General features: G+C 46.7%; 1 protein-coding gene across 1 annotated transcript in view; it reads left to right on the forward strand.

The window, feature by feature from the left end:
* The window catches only part of Ccn (cellular communication network factor protein Ccn), a 396,915-nt gene that overhangs the window by 57,937 nt on the left and 313,771 nt on the right, over positions 1-25,207 (forward strand). The window lies entirely within an intron of this gene.

A 25,207-nucleotide genomic window follows, 5' to 3' on the forward strand; every position in this document is an offset into this window, starting at 1 on the left:
AACTGTCCGATTGCACGCGACCTTCGGCCTGATCGGAAATAGATGAGCCCGGGTCTTGCCTTCAGCAGTGGCCGCCGTCTCCCGCGCCACTTCTCCGCTATCCCTTCCCAGTATCCCCTCGCCCCCTTGTCTCTGTTTTCTGCGCTCGCGTGCCCAGCTAGATGGCCACGTGGATTCCCCACCGCACTTTCTGGCCGCTGCCTTTTGGCTGCGGGGGCTTTGTATCCGCGGCTCACGTTTTGTCTTGTAGCTTTTCTCGCGGGCCGGTGAGGGGTTACCAATGTATCACGGCCCCTTTTGCTGCGCCCGCCCCCGTTATGGGGAATAAAGTATAACCAGCGCCGACAAGGACGCGTAAAGAAATAAGGAAACCGCGGTTGGCCTTTCGTTCCCTCCCTCCTCCTGTTCTTGCTCGTCCTCAGCTCCATGGCTGGCTCGGCGGCGGCAATAACACAAGTGCAGTGCCGAAACACCGGGGGAGGAGGAGAGGGCCTTGCGGGAAAGACTTTGGGGAGGCGGGACGGGGGTGCTGCGGACTGGAGGCCAGGCCGGGTGAGGTATGAACTTATCGCTCCGTCGAGTCCGGTCCGGCGCGCGCTGTCTTTCGCGCGCCGTTTCTATCATACATCCCCTCTCTTCCTCCTCTCGCGCAGCGGACTCAGTGTTCGGCTCTCGCGCGCTGTTCCTTTCGCTTTCCCTCACCGCTGCTCCAAACCTACGTCTCCCTCCCTTTTTTAATCTTTTTTTTTCTGTTTTTGACACCCGCAGCCTGCTTCGTCTGTGCTCTCTGCTAACAGCATCATCCTATTTTCGGTGCCAGTTTCCCCTCGACCACCCTCTCACATTTTTTTCTCGACTTATTCTGCCTCTTCTGGGGCTTATTGATACCACTTCGCTCCAAGCAGAACAAGCAGCGGCAGGCGCGGCGCGCGCGATGTCTATAATATGTATTGCTCGGCGGGCTTGGTGCTCCACTACTGCCCTCTCCATCGCGTACAATCAGCGAGAGTACGGCCGGCGAGTACAGTAAAGGCTCTGAGAGCGAACCCCCTTTTACCTGTCGCGCAGAGAACAGGGAAGTACGAAACGAAGAAAGAAGCGGAATCCGCGGCCAGTCCCGAATACCACTCTCTCGCAGTGGGTCCCAACAGCCGCAATGCTTTCGCTTTATTAGGTGAAGCCCTCTTCAACGAGTCCCCAGGTGGCCAGGGCTACGTCTTGAACTGGCGTATGTTTCATACTGTTCTTTTTTTTTTTTACGCGACAAAGAGACCGGATTGGAGAAAGCTTTTATCATTGCGAGAAATGTCCAGGGAACGAAATTTCGCCTCAGTGCTGGCCGCGTGTTTTTCTGTCGCTTTGCTCCCTCTGCCTCACTGCCGCGGGGACCGTGAAAGGTCATGGTTTCCGGTGTAAGGGAGGAGGTCGCTTTTTCTTATTCGAGGGCACGGACGGGAGAGAAGGCGTATAAAATAAACATGTGCAAACGGAATAGAACCGGAGAGTGCCTGCAATGGAGTAGAATATTTTAAACATTAAGAGCTGGCCAGGCAGCTTAATCCTCGAAGCGGCGTCTGCGATGCTACGGGACACTCGCAGACTGATCTGACCACGTACGCTACGCGTTTTGCTCGACATCAAACATGCATGGATGAGCGCGCCAGACAGAGGAGCGCCAATTGATTCGCGCTCCAAGAAAGGCTGCATTTCTACGCTTGCTGCCTTTACTCATTCCTCGGCGTGAATGAGCGGACAAACTCGCTTTCGTGTTTTACACCCACTTTTCTCCAGTTATTTTTTTTAATTACTAAGAATGCCTTGTTTTGGCGTGCTACTGGGCCAGTTTCTTCTGCACTGAGCGAAACGGTTTAAATAATCGCCCAAAGTTAACAACGCAGGCCGGAGTATAGAACATTCACCGCGGAAGTATTTCGAAAGTATGTACCTTTCTTTTCGTCATTTGGAGGGCACATCGGGGCTGATTTTCGGAACAGGCTGGTTAATGGTTTAAGATTATTTTGATCCCACAGAAAAAGATGTCTACTTCAGTCTAAGCAGCAAACAGGTCGGTCTAAAGTGAGAATGCAGAATGCTTCAATAAATCTGGGGGTTGAAAAAAAGAAAGAAACATTTATGTGACAAAACATCTCTGTTGCCTAATCGAGCAAGAGAACATGAACATTCTCTCGGCATGCATCTACACGCGCACTGCCGGTATTGTAAATTTGAGGCAAGATTTCAGCCAAGATTTACACAAATAAAAATTCTAAGCAGGAGCAAGGACACCCTTCCATGAGTTCTTTTTTACAGCGCAGCTCTTTGGCGCCCGTTTCTGCGCTTCGCTGCGTCGCCGTCGCCGTCGCCGTTGTCTGCTGTAACCAGCAGTGGACAACTTAGTCGCGTTTTAAGCTGCCAAACCAATGAAGCGGCAGCTTGGAAAGCAAAGCAAAGGTGTATAACTGCCCTCTTGGAACAGTGTACACCTCAATCGTGCTTTAAGCTACGTGGCGGTAGTGACAGATGCGCGCTGCATGCGTTGGCATTGACAACGTTGTGCTACTTTAAGGAAAGTAAGTGCGCATAACTGGCTCCCTGGGTCAGTGGACGCCTGAATAGCGCTTATAGGTACGTAGGGGGATGCTGAGAGAGATGTGGGCTGCAGGCATTGACAACGTTGTGCTAGAAACGCGGCGCTGAAGGCATAGGACGTCGGCGTTCATTGTGTTCATTGGCGTTGGCGTTGACAACGTTTTACACCCTGATCATTTTAAGGAAAGGAAGTATGCACAATTGGCTCCCCGGGTCAGTTGACTCCTGAATCGCGCTTACAGGTACCTGGGGTGATGAGAGAGAGATGCGGGCTGCATTCGTGAGCGCTGACAACGGTAAGCGAACTCTCGCGATCAACCATTCCACCTGCCAGGGTGGCAGGGTGTGTGTGTGTGTGTGGGGGGGGGGGGGGGGAACTTAAATGTACATATAAAGACAAACAGGAAATTCGTGCATATAAGGAAAATGTCTGAAAAATAACAAGTTGTCTGTAATTGTACACACTTGTCTTGGTCGAATTCCTTGCTTCAATCTAACGAAAAGCTGAAACAGCTGATGAGCTGCGCTCAAATTTCACATTAGGAACTAACGTAATCGTGGACATTTTTTTTTATAGCAAGACTGCGCTCCGCGTTCGTTAGTGACAGCTCAGTATCTGTTTTCAGTGGCGAACGGTATTGATTAAGGTGATAACATAGAGGGCGTTTCCAATTCACAGATCAGGAAAGAATTTTTCTATGATAACTCAAGAGGCAGTGCCCTACTCTTTGAAGCTAGATCAGGGTGTCTTAGAACGCGCAGCTACAAAAAGAAATTTAACGAAGAAGATGACACATGTGCAGTGTGTGGTAGATCTGTGGAAACAATTGAACACCTCATAATCAAATGTGATGGTATCCATCCGGATGTCGATGCAGGCACAGTCACTCTTTCTGAGGCCCTAGGGTTTAAAGATAACAATGGTCATGTAAATAAATCTGCAGTGGAAGTCAGCAAAAAGCGATTGGAGGATTGGTGGCTGAAAAGCAGAGATGTGGCATAAGGTTAGAATAGTAGGAAACCGTAGGCAAAGTTGATGGAGAATCTTAATGAGAATTGCCAACACAGTAAACAAAAAAAATAATAAATAAAGAAAAGCTGAGCATGGTGGCAATGGCCACCACCCCGTTTCAAAGGGGGCGCTCCTATCCATCCATCCATCCATCCATAGGATGTCATTCGATCTTTAACTCGGTACTGGTGTTTTTTTTGTTTATTTTGAACCTTTGGCCTATGTGCACATTTAGTTATTCTGGCTTGTAGACAAAAAGTTTGTTGCAGTACAGTGCTTGTCCTGCTGCTGTTTCTCTTCGTGTCTCGTCTTTAATTTGCACTATTAATTTACGTTTGATCACGACTCACCCAGCCTAAAGCTTGTTTTATTGCTATGAAGTTCGCTGACATTTCATTTCTCTTGGTTACTAAGAGAAAACCTGCAACTAAAGCAGTAAATGATGCGCTTCAACACCTACTTCCCAGCACAAAACGAACGCCTCTCTGAACAAACATGCTGACATCTTGTGCATTTTCCCCCACACAAACCGGATTGTTCACGTGCATAAATTGCACACATAAATTAATACTGCTCAGCTAGTGTCTCGCAAGCGCTGCTTCCTTAGAGTGGCTGCATTTCACTCCTTAGAGCGGGACTACAATGTAGGTGTTTTGTTCTTCAATCATTACACCCACCTACCTGGCTACTGATTCCACTGGCTCTGAATGGGGAATGTTTTTCTCGCTACTACAGTGTTTCTATTGCTCGCAAACTTGTTTTCCGTGTGAAAGAAAAAGAAACACTGCTTTGTCTGCGGCGATACAGTGGGTGATTCATGTTTACATACGAAATGACGGCAGAGGGTACGACAGTCGCCGATGTCGAACGCTCCAGAATAGTTGCCACCATATGCAGTTTTTTACTGAAATCGGATAGCGCACGGGCGTTTGCATTCCAAAATGTGGTCGCCATGGCAGCATTCCAACCCGCGACCTCTAGGCCCATTATCAGTACGTCTCGGCCATTGAGACACCGTAACGTGCAGTATGCGTAAGCGCATCTCCAGGTAGAATTAAATAAAATATTCATTTGCATTTTGTTCTCACCATCGTGCGGCTGTGCATCAAGCTTAAATTGTGTTCCTTCGCCGCCACTCTTCTTACGAAGGATCAGGAGGGGCTGAAAGTGATTATTAAGAGCGTTCATTGAGAGCATCTATGCGAAAACAGCACTGTCGTTCAGCGCGTAGGAAAACCTTCACAACGTTTAGGCAACACGAAACAGTGCAGTGCACATAGTCATTGCAGGCACTTTTGTTCGCCGCAGACCTGAAAAGCTCAAAAACTAGGAAAGGCCAGCCAGCAAGCGCAAAAAACAAAAAACAAAAAAAAAATGTGGGTATTTACGCACTGAGAAACGAAGTAGCATGCAGGCAAGCGGGCTGGGGTCACTCAAAGACCCGAAGTCAACAAGTCTAAACCAACCGCTTTGAAAAAGAAAAATCATGAATAGTGAAAGGGAGAAAGTGATATGGGAAAAAAAAGGCAATAAAATGAAGCAGCTCAAAAAACGAAGAAAAGCAAAGAGACGCGTTCATCGTCCCATTAAACTGCGCAACGAAGCGGGCGACGAGGCAGGGGCGTTTGTTGGACCCCAGATCGTCGAAATGCGGTTTCCGGCCGTTCCGCTCTTGATTCGACGGGGTAAGATGGGGGCTCGTCACTCAACGCTTTTGGCCGATTCGTGCGCAAGTTAGGACGAAGGCAATTGTTCGCTCCATGCGTGCTTCTTTCCTGCCTTTTCTCTATTCCTATCGTCCATTCGATGAGAGCTCATGAGCGATGCTTTTGCGCTCACTGCTATATCTGCTTTTCTTTTTTTTTTTTGAGCGCACGTCTGTGTTTGAGCTTTGTGTTTCGCAGATCTGGCGCCTGCTCTGTTTTTCCGCCGCTATTGCCGTATGTGCGGGATTTCTTTTCGGGACGTGTTAAGCGAAGCACGAAATGGGAAACGCCTCCCAAAGTGTAATGGAGGTGGCACCGACGCCCGTGGAATCACGTAGAGACGGTCGAAAGGAAATAAAATAAAAAAAGGGTGGCACTCGCGCTTCGAGTGGTACAAAAGAAGTACGAGAAACAATAATAGGCGGGAAAACAACGCGCTACGCTGAAGTATAATGTTGTCGTAGGACGAAAGGATAGGGAAAGAGTGGGAGAGAGGGAACGTGAGAAAGGAAACACGAAATGCCGGCCGAAGCACGAAGGCTGGGCGAACGAATCGCGGTGATGGCACCAACGAAATGAGATGCTGTGTGGCCGCATGCACTGTTCTGCTTCAGAGCCTAGTTTGAAACGTGACCGCAGAGGGTTCATGACGTTTGAAACTTTTGATTCGGCCCATGCAGAGGAGGGTAAGAGGAGAGTCATCGAGAGAAGGACCTGGTCACGGTAGAGCTTTCGCTGCAGGAAGGGGCACTTGAAGCGCGCGCAGTAAGAAAAGGCCGATCTGCGCGGCTTGGAGGTGAATTGCCCGTCGTACTGAAGCGGTTTGTCAGTGGAGTCCAAGAGGGCAGCATAAGCAAGGCAGACCCGCATCTATGCGTACCGTTAAAAGAAAGAAGCACGCGTCAGAGCACGAGGTGGAGTACGGTCGGGTAGGCTCGAGGCAGGCCTATTACAAAAATAGCATGGTTAGACGCGATCGATTCTACCCAATGGACTATGCATGTTTAGACGGTGAGAGCGCCAAACGAATTCTTCCCTAAATTATGTTTGCGACCAAGGAACAAGAAAACTGGCCATTCGAAAATTGGGTCCGTTAATCTATCCGGTATGCAAGTAGCCAGTTTAGGTAATCAGTCTTTTCTAGGGAACATGGAGCGCTCCCTGCAGCGAAAGAACACTATAGTCTGTCGCACTGCCCGAGCACGCAATAAGTGTTGCTGTATTGCTCGCGTTCCGCCGTGGACCATAGCAAAACACCATCACTTCAGTACCAACGCTGAAAGCACAGGACAGGCTACAAAAGCTGAGTCCCTCGGTATAATGAATGAATGAATGAATGATTTTTACTCCTTCGCTTTTTTTGCTCCCCTACCATTCGCTCGCTTTCTTTACTTCCCCACAAGTCAAAGCTTTCGTGCAAAGGCGAACGCCAGGAAACAAAGCCAACGCTAACGCCTTGCTCGCATTCTTGTTCGCGTGTGTGAGACGCCCAGAAAGGAGATGTGCTCCTTTGTCATGTTGAGCCTTGCCAATTCTGTGGCCGTAACGGAAGAAGACAACACAACGACAAGGACAAGGAAGACAAGGAAGACGACAAGAAAGGCGAACCCAGCCGTAAAACTGCAAATACCTAGCCACAGTGACGTTTCCAGCAAAGCCGGCCGCACTTCGTGCACCACACATTTTCTGCCATCAAACTTAGACTGAACGACTGCATCTCCGTGTTTCTTACAGGTAATTTTGTTGGGGGCTTTACTGCTACAGCAGGTGATTTTTTTTTTGTAGAAAGAACTGTTTAGCAGAACTCTTTTGCTAGCGATCGCGCGTAGCTCGTCGTCATTAGATGAGTAACGCGCTCACCCGTGATCACATGACCACCTCCTGCACACACACACCAAGCTTCGCGCATCGTGCGACCTCTATCGTGATCGGGAAGGACGCGCGGACGAAAGACGCCACCAGAGGCATGGAAACGGCTCTCGTACGCTACACATAGCCGGGAGGTGAGCGCCCGCAAACATGCCGCTGGTTGATCGCAGGGAGCACGCGCTAGGGGCACTGCTTTCAAACACGTGACCCGAAAACACCCTCAAGTCTGAGCCCACGCAACCATATATAGACGCAAACACGCGAAGACAGAAAAAGATCTACACAGCAGGCACAAGCGCACAGCTCAACCCGACTTTAGCGCATTACGCAGCGCAGAGCAAAAGTTGTCAATTTTTATTCTGGCACCGCGAGGTCTCACTCGAAAGCAGGAAATACCAGGCGTTTCAGGGAAGACTTTAAGTATCTCTCAACAATAGTTTCTTTAAGGTAAAAGTACGGCTTTTTCAGCATCGTATTACCAGTGTTTGCGGACAACCGAAAACCGGTGAATCGTTTTAGGTAGCAAGCTATATAAGCTAATTTTTAATACTTACCTTTTAGCTATTAGAGTTAGGCGCTTAGTTGTACATAGAGATTTGTAGCCGGTGGTTAGTAATAGCCATATCACTTTGTATAATTTAGAAAACGCGATTACTCTTGGCGCTGCGGCTCGACCAAGTTTGGCTTTTTTTACTAGTTACGTGCACCGGAAAGGTAGCTTTTCCTGCATACTTTTTAAAGCATGTGCATTTTCGCGCGATTTAGCCAAATTTTGTTGAGCCACAGCGCCAAGGATAATCGCGTTTTCGAAATTCTAAAATCTGATGTGGCTATTGCTAACGACCAGCTAGAAATCTATAATTGCAACCAGTTGCCTACCTATGATAATCAAAAAGGTAATTATAAAAAATTAGTTAACCAGCCTACTAATGAAGACAATTCACCGGCTTTCCGATGTACTGTCAGGGACAAATGTCTCCGGACCACATGTTCCTCTAACGAAGCCGATAGCTCTGTTATTAGTCGGCGGCTGGAGACCCCACTTGTGGAGGTAAAAGTTATTTTTGTTCTTTCATCACCACAAGTACGGTCTCCAGCCGCTGTCTGATAGTTGAGCTATAAGCTTCGTTCGAGGAACACGTGGTCCGGAGACTTTTTTTCCTGACTGTACACAAACACTGGTAATACTATGCCTCAAAAGTCATAGTTTTATCTCAAAAAGGCTATTTTTGAAAATTGAAGCTCATGGCCTGTTCGAAACATCGTCCAGTCCTAGAGAGTGGCTCTTTTCACTACATTTGTGCCGCTGATCCCGATGATACATGGCACACCTCTCTTTTCACTCATATCTGAGGACTAAATCCATGAGCAAATCTGCACATCAATTTGAACCCGCCTTAATAGAAAGTTTGTTGAAGTCTTTAGAGTCTTAATGTGTGTTGTAAATTAAATGCATTTTATTCTCGTTGCAAGCCCAACAAGTGTAATCAAGTAAGCAGTATGAACACTTGGTCGTCGTAGCTAGAGAAGCCCAGTCTGGCCAGTTTGTAACCAGAACATTTGTTATCAGTGCCGTGAGTGCGAGCTATGAGTTGTAACCGGTAACTGTTCTTTTGTAAGTTGCTTATGACTACACGCGTGCGTGTTTTCCTGATCATTAATCGACAATCTCTTTTCTCTTTCCCAGCCTATAAATGCGCGCCGCGGACAACAATAAACGTCCTCTTGACTCCCAGGTTCGAAACAGACGCTTTGCCTGTGGCTTTCATGTAACATTCTCACAAATTTGGCATTGAAGCCAGTGTTTACTACGATGCCTATGTTAGTTGAAATTCATTTCTCATAGCTCGTATAGCATTGATTACGTAATCTAGAGTCGAACCCAGATATATCAAATTCGAAGGGGTCAGGAAATGGACCAATATATCCTTTATTCAGTACGTAAAAAATGGCAATATATAAGCTTATCTGTAACCGAGGTGCAAGGACGCAATGCACCCATGCTTGTGGCGCCCTTCTTAAACCGATGTGGCTCCCACCGGCGAGATGGCTTCGCACACCGCTAGGCACCAGTAGGCCTGTAGACCTAGCGATGCCTTGGTTATAACCTGCTTCGCAACGAAGCCGCAGCGGACGGTACCTTGGAACTAGGACTTCCTATCATAAGATGTCTAATGCTATTACCATCGCACCATAAATGAAGATTCTAATCAAAGTCGGGCTACAATTGCTTTACGCAACACCATATATCCCGGTTTGACTGTACATGCATTTTCTTGAAGCCTTACGTGCGTATCACGGTGATGCCGAGATTGTCACAATGTCGGTGGTCATAAAAAAATATTAAAAAAATGTTACTTAGCTCAGTAAAGAGCACAGTGCTTTTATTGCGCCATGGCGTATATTCGCATTACTTTTTGTTGCGAGTAGCAATAGGTAGAACATGACTCCGCATTATCATCCTAGATATTGCCGCGAATCTTTCTAGTTTTTGTTCATTGTTCAAAGCTGCCGGCACGCCGCTGTATCGCTTTGTTTATGATGCAAGACGTGGCCAGAATTATCTCGACTGACCCCACCCTGGCGGAGCGGATTCTACGTTGTTCCAGAATGTTCTAGTAACTTTGCACGCTTTACCTCGAAAGTTCGCTTATGTATCAGCCTTATGTTGAGCACTGCAGAGAGCGGCGGGCATTCCGTTCGACGACCGCCGAGCACGCCTGTTGCTACGCCGCCGCCAAGTCATTCAGTTCTTTGAGGGCACAAATCAGCCCAAATAAAGAGTTTCAACAGAGTTTCGTTTGGAAGCCATTCTTGCTGTTCTCCGCTCGCCGGACTGCAGCCACCAATACGTGACAATATTCTAGATGTCTTCTTAGTAGAACAAGTGCGAGGTATACCACGCAAAGTAACTGATTACCTCGACAAGGCAGGCGCCATGTTTGGAAGGTGGACTGCGTCAACCCCAAACAAATTCGCCCATTTCAGAGCTAGCGGCGTGTTTTGAGTTGCGATGACCGACGGTCATCAAATACTGCAGCTTGAAGCGTGCGTCTTTACGCCAAACTTTTCATTTCAAGCGGCCAGGCACGCGTGTCTTGCATAGTTTCCTCTTTTCTCCAGAGGCGAAAGGAAGTGGATGCGTGATTATGGCCCGCCCTGGCCCTCTATTTTGCGCCCGCGTTCCCCGGGACCAAAGAAAGCCACCGGTGGCCTGAGGCGCCCGCACACTATCTGCAGTGGGTCGGCCGCTCTTAATTACACGCGCGCAGAGGCGTCATCAGAAAGGTGCGCGGGCGCGGGAAAAAAAGTTGAGCCGGCGCGCTTTTCTCGTCATTCACCCGCTTGGCGCCGTCTAGCGGCGCGTCTCCCGCGGCCCGGGCACACCATTTGGAGCAGATGCCGGGCTCGGCGCGACGTGCTCGTCGCAATCAACGCTCCTATATATTTAGTGTCGGGGCGGTCGCCTTTAGCGAAGGATGTCTCCGAGGGAGAAATGCGAGGTAGATTAGTGAAGCCGTACTGCCGCGTTTCTCCTCTATTTTTGGCCGTTTATTTAATTAAGCCACGCGAAAGGAAAGCAAACACTGCTATTACCTTGAGTGAAAGGGGCTATTTTTCTAAACATATATTGCCATGGGGGCTCGAGAATTCTTTGTTTTATTTTTATGACAACAAAATGTTTAAACTGCCTAAGTAGACGTGGGGACATTTGTCTACCTTTTCTGTATTGTTGTTGCTGTTGAACTGGTGCGTGAGGAAGGTCTTTCGCAAGGCGTTACCGGAGAAGTGTATTGATAGTACAGCGCCTAATTGTTCTAATTTGTAGGTTAGTTTCGTTCTCAAGTATTTAATAGATTGGTTACGATGCCATCTACTTCTTTCTTTCTTAGTTCATGGCACATGACTCCATCGACCCAGCTCTTATTCCTGTCGCCTGCGTTAGTTGGCCGTCCGTACTCACCACCTCGATGGCCCCGAATCATTCAGGAAGGGCTCCAATGTGTAGTAGACACAACAATCAGGGCAGAAGCGTATGGTTCGGACACGTTGCACGTGTCTGCGTTCGGATGTGGGGCAAAATCAAGACGTTTAACTATGCTAAATCTTTGTGCCATTAATTGCATCTGTTAAGAAGGAAAAAACGAAGACTAAAGTCGGTTTTGAGGAAAGGAGAGGTGCACTGAGTGTCTTACTTTTTGGTGGACAGCTTAACCGCGCCGTGGGGTAAGGGAAGAAGGAAGGCGTGAAAGAAGGAAGTGAGAGAGACGCAGCGTTTTGCAAGGCTCCGTATAAGCTTCAGCCACCGTTTTCTACGCGCCCTGACATCGCACATCACACGGGCACCTTTGCGTTTCGCCTTCGTGAAAATGCGGCCGCCGTGGATGGAATTGTTTGTTTATTGGGGTTTAACGTCCCAGAGCAACTCAGGCTATGAGGAACGCCGTAGTGAAGGGCTCCGGAAATGTCCACCACCTGAGGTTCTTTAACGTGCACTGACATCGCACAGTAGACGGGCCTCTAGAATTTCGCCTCCATCGAAATTCAGCCGCCGTAGCCGGGATCGAACCCGCGTCTTTCGGGGCAGCAGCCGAGCGCCGTAACCACTGAGCCACTGCGGCGGGGCGTGGATGGAATTGAACCCGTGCCCTTTGGCTGAACCGCCAAGCGACGTAGCCAATGAGCCGCCGCGGTGCTTTTTATGCACGACAGCCTTTCTATGCTTCATTTCTTCTGTTCTAGTTTCTTTTCCTCCTTCCCCCCACCCCCTCCCCCGTTTGTTCTTGTCACTGAATAAATAGTACCAGGTTCCACTATTTGGCAAGAAGGTCGAAGTGTCTTGCAAGGATATGAAGTAGATACGTTCCTCAAAGTGACAATACCTCACCCGAAATCATCGAAGCCTCTTTTTATACCGAAAAAGAAAAGATTACATGTGTGTTAGCCAACAATCAGTTGCGAATGCTGATTAGCAAGTTCAGATACTGGAATGCATCTAGTAGGTAAGTTGGCGTTTTTCTCTTTTCGGTGCAATATGTGTAGGATCTTCTCTACCCCACCTGTATATTCTGTGTAAAGTAAAAATAAACTTTAGTTGTTAAGGGGCTGAGTTCTTCGCCAGATGGGGTTAGAAATTTTTTGTGTTGCTCAGATCTTTTTTTTTTCATAAAACAACTTGAAACTTGACAGGAGGGTTCATCTATAAATTTGCGTAAAGCGCATTAAATTGTATTAAAAAATATTCTGCGGATTTGAAGTTAAAGAAAAAACAACATCCATGGTATGGAGCTTTAAGAAAAGTACACCTTTAAAATAACTGTTGCACCAGAACCATGAAAATTTGCATCAATATTCTTAACTGCGTGTCGTTTTGACTGAACATGAATAATTGGGCATGAATGTTTATTTTCCGCGAAATAAATTTTTAATTTTGACATTCAATTTGTCACACCCTCTTCAGTGATTTAAGTATTTATTTAACGAAGTCCGTAATTTTTTCATTTCCATAATTCGAACTTTCTTCTGATTTTTCGAACATGTAACAAGAAAATATTCCTTGAATTCAGAACGGCGCTTTCCGAAATTGCCGTTTAAACTTTCGCCGAACCGTAATCCTAAATTGCACCTGGTGCAGAGCCGTAAGCGTCATTTGTTTGAAGTGGTTTATAAAGCTGCTCCTAGCACATTTTTTTTTTTCATCTTCGACGTCTTCTATCATTCGGTAAAGCCACAAAAATATGCCCTGGTTATCAGGTTGTCATCCATGTAGTTCGGCACCAGATTACTAAATACGAGGGGGTACCCAAAAGAAACCGGACTAAATTTTTTGGTCGCCAAAGCTTCTGTGGTACCGCGTTTTCCCACTAGGAGCGCATAGAACGAACATTCCAGAGTCAGTAAGCCGAGTGCCGTCGCTGAAGAAGATCAGACTAGTTTAGGCAGAGTTTTAGAGTGACGACTGTTTTGTGTGAGTGTCGTTTTTGCAATGGCTGATTTTCGCGAACAGCGTGCGCCGGTGAAATTCTGATTCTTGCTCGGAAAAAGTTTAATGGAAACTCCTGAAATATTAAGAAAGACGTACAAGGACGATGCTATGGGGACAACTCAAGTGTTCCTGAATCGAATCCTTAATCAAAGCAACTATCATGCCAATGGAAAACTTCAAATTCACCTCGCCTCAAGAAAGCTCGTCAGGTGAAACCAAACCTCAAAACAATGCTGATTTGTTTTTTCGACGTGAGAGGAGTCGTCCATTGAGAATTTGTTCCGCAGGGTCAGACAGTTAGTCAGGCTTTCTACTTGGATGTTTTGAAAAGATTGGGCAACAGTGTGCGGTGGAAGCGGCCAGATTTGTGGCGGTCGGGTGACTGGTTTTTCCATCATGGCAATGCCCCTGCCCACACAGCCCTGTCTCTACGACAATTTTGGACCAAAAATGGCATGACCCCTATTCCTCAACCCTCATACTCTCCCGACCTTGCCCCGTGCTACTTTCTTTTTTTCGTAGAATGAAAAAATAACTGAATGGAAAGCGTTTCGCTGATGTGGCTGAGGTGAAGAAAAAAACGACGGAAGCACTGTCAAGCATCACAAAAGATGAATTTAAAGAATGTTTTGAAAAATGGAATGACAGATTTGACAAGCGTATCATTGCAAGTGGGGAATACTTTGAAGGAGATTGAAGGTCTGTGCTTAAAATGTCAACAAATAAGTTCAAACAAAAATAAGTCCGGTTTCTTTTGGGTACCCCCTCGTACATCTGGTATAGCGCACTGGTTGGCCCGAAAGATGCGCTTCTCGCGTGTATTGGAAGAGAAGTGAGGCATCACGCTCCGCGCATTGTGTTCAGAAAGCAGCAAGCAGCTGCCAGATTTACTAGCAAAAAAACTGATGGCTGTTCAACACTAACAAACAGCGCAAGTGATCCAAAATTTGAACTTTTTAGGCGTAGAACTCATTTTTCTGTGATGTTGTGTATTGTTTATAAAAGGTACACATGCTTTACGAAATCTTTTTATTTATTACGAAACAAAAGAAGCAACGCAAACGCATCCTGCCTGAAGTCAGGCTTTACTCAAACAGTGAATCGATGCGGTTGGAACCACTGTAAAATATCTAACCCACTAATAAAAGTGCTCCCGCTCCGGCCAGGATTCGGTCTCGCGACCTTGGGCTTAGCAGTTGAACGCAGCAGTGGCTACGCCACCCCGACGGGTTGTACTTATATTTTTAATAAGCAAAATGAATGTCGCTGTCGCATTAAGCATTGGCGATAACTCTTCCCCTTACTGTAATCTGTAAACGGAGGCATGCTTCCGGGGACGGCTTCAGAATAATTTCTTCCCTGTTATTTGTGACAGTGCACCGAAATTTCAGTTCACAAGGTGGTTTTTTAACATTGTTCCATAGCAGAGTAATACTCGTACTTTACTCTGGGTAGCTGGCTGACAGGTGAAGATAGTATAGAGTGCAGTAGGGAGGGGGCGTCGGAAGCACAGAGGGCACCTAAAAACATAAAAATACTCAAGAATATATATCGCGAGACGGGGCCAGTCTCGTGGTTATAAGGACCTCCGATGCTCCAGTTTCTTCCTACGGATCACAATGCTCAAAAGCCGCCGTGGTGGCTAAGTGGTTATGGTGCTCGGCTGCTGACCCGAAAGACGCCGGTTCGATCCCGGCCGCGGCGGTCGAATTTCGATGGAGGCGACATTCCAGAGGCCCGTGTAGTGTGCGATGTCAGTGCACGTTAAAGAACCCCAGGTGGTCGAAATTTCCGGAGCCCTTCACTACGGCGTCCTTCATAGCTTGAGTCGCTTTGGGACGTTAAACCCCGTAAACCAAACCAAACCAATGCTCGATGCTCCACTGTCCACCTTTTTGAGGTATTGAATGCACACCTGCACTGTTTCCATCTAAACGAGCGAGTATGCCAGAAACGTCGGTTATAACGCGAAAATGAGCCGCTCACTGCTTTTTCATCCGTGGCAACGAGAACGCGCCCAGTACTCACCACAGAACTGCAATGTTAGTACCTCTCTGTCGTTTTTTTTTTTCTTGTAACGTCCACAAGCCCCAAGACGCATTTTATTTCACGTTTTACAGGACTTCACTCAGAGCTAGCCACGCACCACGCTTGGAATCGGGCACTGGATTCACTGCTGTACAGAATTCATCCCACCAATTAGAGATAAGTATCAGGCGGAAAAAAATAGTTTCAATGATTCTTTTACGCTACCCATGCCGAAAACATGGCAATACGCTGCTTGAATTCTTCAGCACAGAAGGCTTCACCTCGTGCTACCCTTTCAAAGGTTTTCAATTTTCAACCTGCGGCGTTTCAGGGCCACTTCAGACACCGTGCCTAACGCCTTCCTAAACGAGGTAGGTGTTGGATGACCACAACTGGCAAATTAAGTTGAGTGACACTCTCTAGTTTCCACTGACTTCACGCGGCGGGCGTTTTACAGAAACAGTGGTGAAAGGCCAGCAAAACACGTCTTCTTTCACGCTAGGCTAAAGTCCCTTTCATTTCCGTGCTTTCTAGACACTTCATTTCGGGGGTCATGCAACGTCCAAGCACTTAGAATGAGAAGCAGCGATGGCAGAATGAGGCGTCAGTTTGCACAATACATTTTTCTTTATTTTTTCTAGCCCAGCATAGCCCGTTCGTTGCGGTCGTTTGACTGCGGCCCGCGTCAGCTTGAAGGGCCGCGTCCGCTCAGAGCCGAGGGCTTCCTCATTAGTGGCTTGTATGCCGAGCTCTGCCTGCCGCATTTCCACGTGCAAATCTTTAGCAGAACTTTTATTGCACGTAGCATAGCCTCATGATTTCACCCGAATATTTATTTTGTTTGGTATAGCGAGAGAGATTGACGAAGAGCGCTCCCAAGGAAAAAAAATGGCACAAAGGTAACTGCGGGAACCACAGCAGGCTTCCCACTTGCAAAAAAAAAAAAAAATTGAAAAGTGCCGCGTGTTTCCAACGAACACTGTGAATATTTAATGCGGTTATTAAATACAGCACATAAAAAAAGCGAAATAACAACGGGCTCACTTCGGACAAAGGGACAAAAACTTACTCGCGCGCACGCCTAAGTTGGCTTTGAAGAATGGGCAGAAACAAAAAATATTGCAGTCAGTGAAGAAAAGTAGAGAAAAAACAAAGCGCAAAAAAGCGGAGCTCGAGCGTAAAAGAAAGAAAAGAAAATTTCCTAAAAAGAACCTATCCGGAGAGAGGACTGTCAAAATAATTCATTCCTTTCTTTGTCACTATTTGCTAACAAGTAATTCTCTTAACCCCGAGGAGACTTTTTTTTTCCTTCCGTTTTACGGTTCGGGCTCGTTGTAGGCGAGTAGTTCACTTTTAATTTTGTTTATTGTTCTCGAAGAGAACGGAGCATGCGCACAGTTTGCAGCGGCGCACTGGCGGCGCCCTAACCTAATACTGCCCACAGACGTTATGCGTGTATAAAGTTCTCTCGCCTGACAAGGGGCGGCAGCCGCGCGGCGCTTGCTTCCTTCGGGACCTCGCGACTTAATTTACATCCCGTGCATGGAAGGGGAGGAGGGGGCGAATAGAGGAAACACGATATATAAGTACGCAGGACCAAGCGAATGGGGAGCGGGGAAGGAAATGACAAGCCTCGGCACAGGAAACGAGCCAAGTAAAGGCGGGCGCGAAATGTACGACCATGAAAGAAACTGTTGATGACGGCGGAAGTGGGAAGACGCGGAAGCGGAAGGCCGTGAATGGTTTCCCGAGCCGAGCAAGGAAGAGTGCCCGGCGACCGACTCGATGGCCTGAAAAGGCGGCGCCTAGGGCCGCGAAGGGAGGGCACGGCCACAAAGCGCGATCGGCGGTGAAGAATGCGACGATGTTCTTGGCACGGCGGGAGAGTGGCGTAGAGAAGCTCCAGAGATGGCTGAACGACGTCGGAGGCGAAGAAAGCAGAACAAGCGTTTGCGCTGAAAAGACCATGCGAAGTTAAAAAAAAAAGTCTTAAGCGAGTGGTAACAAGAATGGATCTGAAATTCATTAGCTTATTTCCTCATTTATTTGTTCCGAAATTTGATAGGACGTTTTCTTACCGAGTGCTTGCGGAAGTCGCAGATTCGCCCCCATACTCGACGCCTGTTCTCCTCCAAGTGAAGAACTGGGTCAGGACACAAGAAGAAGTCACCATTTCTTAGTTGCAAGTAACCCCCCCCCCCCCCCCCCCAACACGACATGCAAAGCCCTGACGACGAGTCGAGAATAGGTTATAATAGTCTTAGCGGGTTATATATATTTGCGGCACATTTAGAGGAAAGGTGCTTGTGCACTGCAAACGCCGGCACCTTCCTCCTTCTCAGCAGGCGCTGCATCACTTAGCGCGTAGATGTAGTTTGCAAGTCGCGAGTATCGCAGATCAAGTGTGGCGAACTCGGCTTGTTGTTGAAGATTGATACTTAAAATAGCGCGAAAGGCGCGGCAAAAGAACGAGACAACACGTGTTATGTTTGTTGTCTCCTTCTTTTGTACGGTCTTTCGCGCTGTTTTAAGTATATCCCAAATTTTATCAAAGCATTTCTTATGAGTTTGTAATTACTGCCAATTATGCCAAGCGACCTTCTTGGTGTAAAGGTGTGCTCGCGTGAATGGCAGCCGGGCTTGCATTATTACCACTTAATAACTTGCGTAAAAGCTGAATGACTGCTTGCTGCCGAAGCGTTATAATCGGTTTCCTTAACAATTATTCTCTTTTTACTGCTTCGGCTTTTTACAATACACGCTGTTGGGCGGAGTTTTGGGATTGGTAGTGAATAATGAGAGACTCAGCAGATGCTCTCTGTTGAAGCTGTCCATGAAAGACGTAAGCTTGCAGAAAGAAAAGGGCGGAAGCAAGAAGACCCTGTCAATATTTAGAGTAATTCAATATGTGCTCCTTTGGATGTGATTCGTTCCCTGATTTTAATGATAGTTTGAGTTCCCGCATGAATGCCTTCCCCTTCAAACAGCTAAAAAAAATTTGTTTACTGAAGAAATCATCAGCGAATAGATTTCGCGACACTCTTGTTTATCCTCTCCCTATTTCTATTTTTTTTTGTCGCCAGAGAAGCCCGCCTTGAACCGCATTGCGAGGAGTGAGTTGCGGTCACAGGTTTTGTGGCATTGTGAAGCTACTTTCTCAATATAAATTGATTTTGAGAGTAAATATAGTTGCGGAATACAGGGGAGGTTTCACTTCAGTTTATATCTGAAATGCTAGCTTATTTACCGCATCACAGCCTTACTTGCTTTTGCGCCATTAAACTTCATCTAACTAACTAAAAATATTGACAATTTTCTTCGGGAAATAATCTTGCAAGTTGCGCGGAGCTACTTGAAGCCATCACTTGGACCTGTGAAACAATGGTGTCTACTGGACGGTGGCTTGCAGTAATCCATATTTTTCTATAAAACATTCTCTATGTTATATGAACGAACACATACAGGCACGAGAGAATCGAATCATTAAAAATGACGTCGGAATTACGCTCTGGCACTACAGCGAGTGTCGTCGGCGTCTCTACAGGGGAGTTCCAGTCAGGGAATTTTCTATTTTCTGAGGATTCTCGCTCCATAATTATGCCAGAGGCGAAAAGTGAATATGGACGAGTTTTCAGTAAATTTTAAGAATTAGCATGGAAAGGAAGGGACTCTTCTTAACCAAAGATAATGTTTGCTAAACACAAAGGTCATGGCCAGGGCCTTCAAATGCATAAAAGAAAGAGAGAGAGCGACGCAGTCAAGTGCGGAAAGCCTTTCCTTAAGGCCGCCTTCGAGCCCTCTCAAAGTACGACAGTTGCTACGACTGCTACTGCGCAAAGGGTTCATGCGTTACCTCTTTTAACGAGATCAGCATAAAAAGATTGAGAGGCAAAGCCGATACGGAAATAAGCACTGAGCCCCACCGTGCCGTCATCTTGTCTATAGCGCGTTCGCATGTCCTTTCTTCGTTGTTTCGTAAAGTCTGACGACAGTGTACGACAGCACTGAGGGCCTGGACGCTTAGATCATCTGGAAGGCACTATAATAGAATCATAAGAAGCCGGTACATTCCGTGTATTATCTTGCGCTCATCAAACATCTCCTGGCGCATGATCGCCTTAGCTGGCAATGTGCCATATGACCCAATATAATTAACTAACAACTAAGTAATAAATACACCTCATTTCCCTAAACACATCTGACTATCCCCCTGCCGCCTCAAACTGTTGATCATTCGGCGTCACCCTTGTTATCCTTGTTAGCCTAGTTTATAAAGTACAGGTTTTGGTGCCGAGTTATATACCTGAGCCAGGGTGAATTTTAGTGCGCGGTAGCACTAAATGAGTCCCCGGATAAAAAGGCGTCCGTGTCCGGATGAAGCCTGATAAGCAACAACTGCGGAGCAGGGAGCAGAGACGTTCGCGTGAGCTGGTTGGCGGAGGCAGACAGGGTCACGTGATACGGTGGCTCAGCTGGTGCGTAGGTCAGCGGCGTGGGTTAAGACGAGGAGAGAAGGGTTACGTTTGAAATATGATTGGCTATCAGGAAATGAAAGTCGCGGCAACTGTCCCTCATCTCGGTGAACGCCTCAACCGTACCGTGAGGGAACGGTGGGAGTGAAAGAGGAAAGAGAGGTGCCGTAGTGGAGGGCTCCGGAATAATTTCGACCAGCTGGGGATTTTTAACGGGCACTGACATGACACAGCACACGGGCGCCTTTAGCGTTTCGCGATGTAATTGCACGTTAAAGATCCCCAGGTGGTCGAAATTATTCCGGAGCCCTCGGCTACGGCACCTCTTTCTGTTTTTCTACTTTCACTCCCACCTTCGTCCTTTCCTTCGTTGCGTGGTTGAGGTAGAATCAAGAAGCGAGACAGCTACTGCGCCATTTACATTCCTCAAAACCACCCCAAAACCACCGCACTTGCATCGCACATGCTTTGCGCTCGCTTCACGTACTCTTAGCACCGCCTTTAAACAGATGGATGAGGCCGGGTTTGTTTGCGGATCCAAGAGACAGGGAAACAAAGCCACTGGAGTTTCTATTTACGTTCGTATCGCTGCAGTAAAGGTGGTTGCGGAAATTGAATTACCCTGTGGCTAGCTCGAATGCACGGACATGTGTGCCATACGGCTTACAAACAATTTGGTTGTAGTAAATGGTTACTTGTCACGAAATTCTACTGGAACCCAAGCTATCCAAACTGATTACGATAGTTTAGCACTACGTTTGAGAAACAAAATAATCATGTCAATGGGAGGCTTGAACCAAAATATAATCGGTCGAAAAACGAGTGGGGCTTCTCTTCTACAAAACCGCCAAACATGGTTTTCGGCTGATCGGGAAATGTGTATATATCTAGTCTTTCACGAAAGGTCTATAATCGAAGGTGTTTAATGTTTTTCAGATTCATTTACCGATTACAAAACACTTTTTGTACTGTTCAAATATAAGCATTGTCAACCACAGTTGGACATAGAAAAATTCCGTGAAGATGTATGGTCCTAGGGCATTGTATACATGTTATAAGATGTTGCTGAAACAAGTTAACCTAAACTTCTCAACAGAGTTGTTTATACCCAGGTAGGACATCACAGGGACGAACATGTTCTATCGTGCATATAACGCATTTACAAACAGGGTTAAATCGTTAATGAATAATTATATTCTTCAAGTACAAAGCTTCTGAGAAAACTACAATGCTTTCCTCGCCTTGCGGCTGCGCTTGCGTGTATGGTATCGAGTAATTACTCCCTTATTTATCCTACGTATTGCGTCCTTACGTTCGTTTTCGGCCTGAGCACAAATCGAACGGTGTATCCAGTGACGGGATTTTGACAGTGCCGCTGCACCAGCAATACGGGATGCGCTGTTCCCCCACTTTTATCGCATGTTAGCGGCTCACACATTTCTTTGGTTACCTATACAACATTCCAGCCTCAAATGTATACATTCTCTGGTTCTGATGTCAGCCTGTCGCCCGATAAATTGACGACCAATGTGGGGGTAAATACGGTAGTCATGCTGAGCTGGCACTAGCACGCACTGTAAAAGTCCCGCAAGAGATACGAGCTCGTGCTATATGGTACTGTTGGTGTTTGCTTCCTTTTCTTCCGTTAACAGTGGCATTCACATTGAATAAAGCTTGAAAGTAACTTTTTCTTCCAACATGTCTCTTTAAGGGGTAATGGTGGCCGAGTCGTAATAGTGGCCGTTATTTATTTATTTATTGATACCCTCAGGGTGGGAACATTAATGGTGGCCAGTCCTTTCCATAAAGCCAGTGCTTATTGATTACACCCGCTACATGATATGGCATGTCCAAGGATTGTGGGTGACGCCCTTGATTGCGGAGAACTTAGTTTTCCTATAGCAACAAAAATATCAGCGTGCAAGCTGTTATACATCCAACACCAGAGCCTGTAATGACTCTTCATTTTGGCATTCAGTAATATTTTATGGTAGTTCATTCCATTGGCGGATGGTGTACGGATAAAACGAGCTCTTAAAGGCATTAGTTTGACAGTTCGTTTCTTTTATTTTTCATCGCTGATCACGCCTGTTAAACACAAAATGGGGACGCAAAAAGTGAGTTTCCTTGTCTACTCTACTCTGAAATATACGTATTGTGAAGAGCATCTCTAACCTCGTGTGTTTTCTGTGCCTGCTTAATAGTTCCAATCTCAACCCATCCTTGTTTAAAGAACACTGGAAGTAAAGTTATAATTTTGTAAACAATTCGAGCTGCGGATTTTTGCCCGTTCAAGAGTATCGAATAAAATTTAGTTTTCTTGTCGCAAGCAGGTCTACTCCAACATGGATCTTACGTTAGCAGTCTAGAGTAGTTACCTAATTTTGGGACTTGCTGACCTGGAATTACGTTTGATAAAATTCAACATTTTGCAAACTCTTGCTGATATATATGCACCTTGCTTAGTCCAAGTTAGTTCCGATGCAATACAAACGCGGAGGTGTTTATACTTTCTCCCTCTTGACAGCTGTACAGTATTTAATGTACAATCAAAGTAGTATGGACTGCGTTCTCATGTGAAGGCGGTATATTTACACCTGGAAGGGTTCCGAGACATTTGCCGCTTTACACGCCACCGCTGTATAAAGTTATAGGTAATGATGGTTAAAGGAATACTTAATGTAGTAATAAATCACACAATCACCCGAATACAGACGGACTTAGGGTGTGACATATTATCATTGATGTACTCCAGAAACAGCAGCAAGGGCTCTAAAACAAGACTCTTCCACCAACTTCTCTCCCATTCATCCCAAAACTGCTTAACGTATGTTTCCCGATCCATCGCCTGTGGGGGCAGAAAATTGTTTAGGCAGGGAGCAGGCACACACGTCCGAACAGTTAATATGGACACCGAGGTTGGAAACAGACTGCTTTATTAACCCGAGAACCCTCGGCGTATGAGGGCCGAGAACTGTGAGTAAAGATAAGCTCGCGACGCTGGAGAGCCTTTCGATATGAAATTCTTATGTGCCTGCATATAATCAACATGTTACCCACCACATCCCATCTCGGGTAGGCAAAGAGAACTTTCGCATACGGCAAGCTTAACGCCGCACAAAAGTAGTCATCTGACCTAACACTTATCTTTAGTAAACGTCGCCGAATCTAACGTAGTCACGTGAGTACATGCGGTTTTATGTGATGCCATGATTACAAGCCACGTGACCGTCAGCGAATCGCCTCCAGAAATGCTCTCCACTAGCCTTCCGTGAGCTATCCGTTAAGCATCTGTTTCAGTGACCCCTGGTGAAGGTCTCAAGAACGTTGCAGCTGTAACATGAATTTCCCTGTGACCAATATAAACGACAAAAGGCAAACTTGGTTAAATATATGTTGGAACATCGCAGGCCCCCTAAGTGGTCATTTTACGCTTGCTACTTTGGGAAATAAGGCTGTTAAAAACGAAGGGAACATGACGCACACACACGCGCGCACGCGCGCGCACCAACGAACAAACGCATACGCACACACACAAGCAGCTTGCACAAATTTCATGGGCTCTAGCAACGCGGAAGCACGTGGGCAGCTAGCTGTACATGCGGCGTCATCTCGTCATAGCCGCCGGAATAGTCGGCAAGGTACAAGTGCGCGGCTAGTCCCGGTCAGTTGTAACTTCCTTTGTAATATAACGCTTCTAGTCTTAATCATATCATTTCTAGTATCCGTCAATGGCTGAAGCGGAACATGCTTCCGTTACCGCCCACATCAACCAACGAGGCGGATGGATGACAAAAATAGAAGACAACGGAACGCAAACAATTCTCATATTACACTGGCTTAGGTTTCGTAATAGCGGTGAACGTTTTGGCAAAGAACGTGTGACCACTGATGTTTGCTTTTTGTTGTCACTTTAAGGACCTCATGGACACCAAACAAAGGCGCTAGATGAAAGGCTGAGGTCACGGAATGGTATCCTACCGTGACATTTCTTGGCGAATGGTGGCTTGCCTGGTTACACAAAAATTAAAATAGGATCAAAGGTCTGCCGTGGCCACTGCTCCTCGTTACTAATAAATTCTGGGGCCTTTTGCACGAACCACAGGGCCATGGTTGAAGCTGGCCTGTACTGAAAAAGGTGCACCACCAGTCTGTCAGGAAAGGCACGCATTGCACCTTTTTCCTTTTTTCTTGGATGTGGAAAAGTTAGTTTTGAAGATAAAAAGCTGAATGAGGACACGAAGTAAACACGTTATGAGAAGAGGGACAGATAGTGGATCGCATAACCACCACTGCTTTTCTGACTTCAGCTGTTCTCCAAGCATCGCTAGAGTGCTGGAAGCTGGAAGGAAATGTGCCAACCGGCACTGGCGCAGCGCGTTCAACTCTCCAATGACGCTGCGCCAATAGTAAAGCAGAACACGCCGTCTTTCCCGACGTCTGTGTAGGAACGCATGTGCAATGCACCTTTCAACGCGTTCTTCTGAACTCTTCGGCAAGAACGCCGGCCGATGGCAGCGTAATATGTCTGGGTACCAAAGCTACGAACAATGCAGCCTGCTTCTGACTTGATGGTTCAAATAAAGTAATCTAGATTCTGCTAGCGGAGGCTGGGGCCGTTCAAGTGTTGATAAGTCTTATTTAAAATGCCGCCTCTGCCCTCGTCAAGTTTTCTTGGTGAGCGGACTTGGCATCGTCGTAAAGCGTCGTGTTGGGTGAAATCGAAATTCAGTTTTGAAAGGAATTTCATCCTATCGCTGAAATTCTTAGGTGCGGTCGAAATGAAATTGGGCGAATTCAGGATATCAGAAGGACGTCAGATTCTTTTCTTTTCTTTTTTTGTTAGCGTGACGGATCGAAGGCGACAACGAACGAATATTTAGTGGATCAAGTAGTTCTCACTTCGACAGGCGTCGTCATGTTCCCAAAAAGCGAATCGGACAGACTGTGGGTGGCTAAAGGCCTAACAACGCTCCCGTTGATGGCTTATGTTCCTATGGCGACCCGATTTGTTGAAGCGAACTTCGTGCCTTTCCTGACAGACTGGTGGTGCACCTTTTTCAATCCAGTTGAACTTCAACCATGGCCCTGTGGTTCGTGCAAAAGGCCCCAGAATTGATAATTTATTAGCAACGAGGAGTAGTGGCCACGGCAGACACCATCACAAGAATAGCCCATTCATGATAGATGAACTAAATGCGCCAAAGGAACGTGGTATATGACAGACGCAAATACGACATACGCACTGCGTGAAAACAACGCAAATAAAAAAGAATTTGCTGGCGAAATATAGCTCAAAGCAAGTACCAAATATTAATGGCATGTGCAATGTAACGTCCCAAGCTGCACGTGGGGTATGCGATGCACCGTAGGGAATGGCTCCGGATTACTTTCGACCGCATCGGGTTCTTCAAAGTGCACTGACATCGCATAGCGATCTGGAGTTATTGCACTGCACCTCCATCTAAATGCGGCTGCTGCGGCCAGGATTACACAACGGCTGTACAACCCTATCAGAAAATCCAACAGGCTGTAGGTCTGTTGG

The sequence above is a fragment of the Amblyomma mixtum genome, chromosome 3, assembly GCF_055824585.1.
Source record: "Amblyomma mixtum isolate Tamu chromosome 3, ASM5582458v1, whole genome shotgun sequence".
Classification (NCBI taxonomy): domain Eukaryota; kingdom Metazoa; phylum Arthropoda; class Arachnida; order Ixodida; family Ixodidae; genus Amblyomma; species Amblyomma mixtum.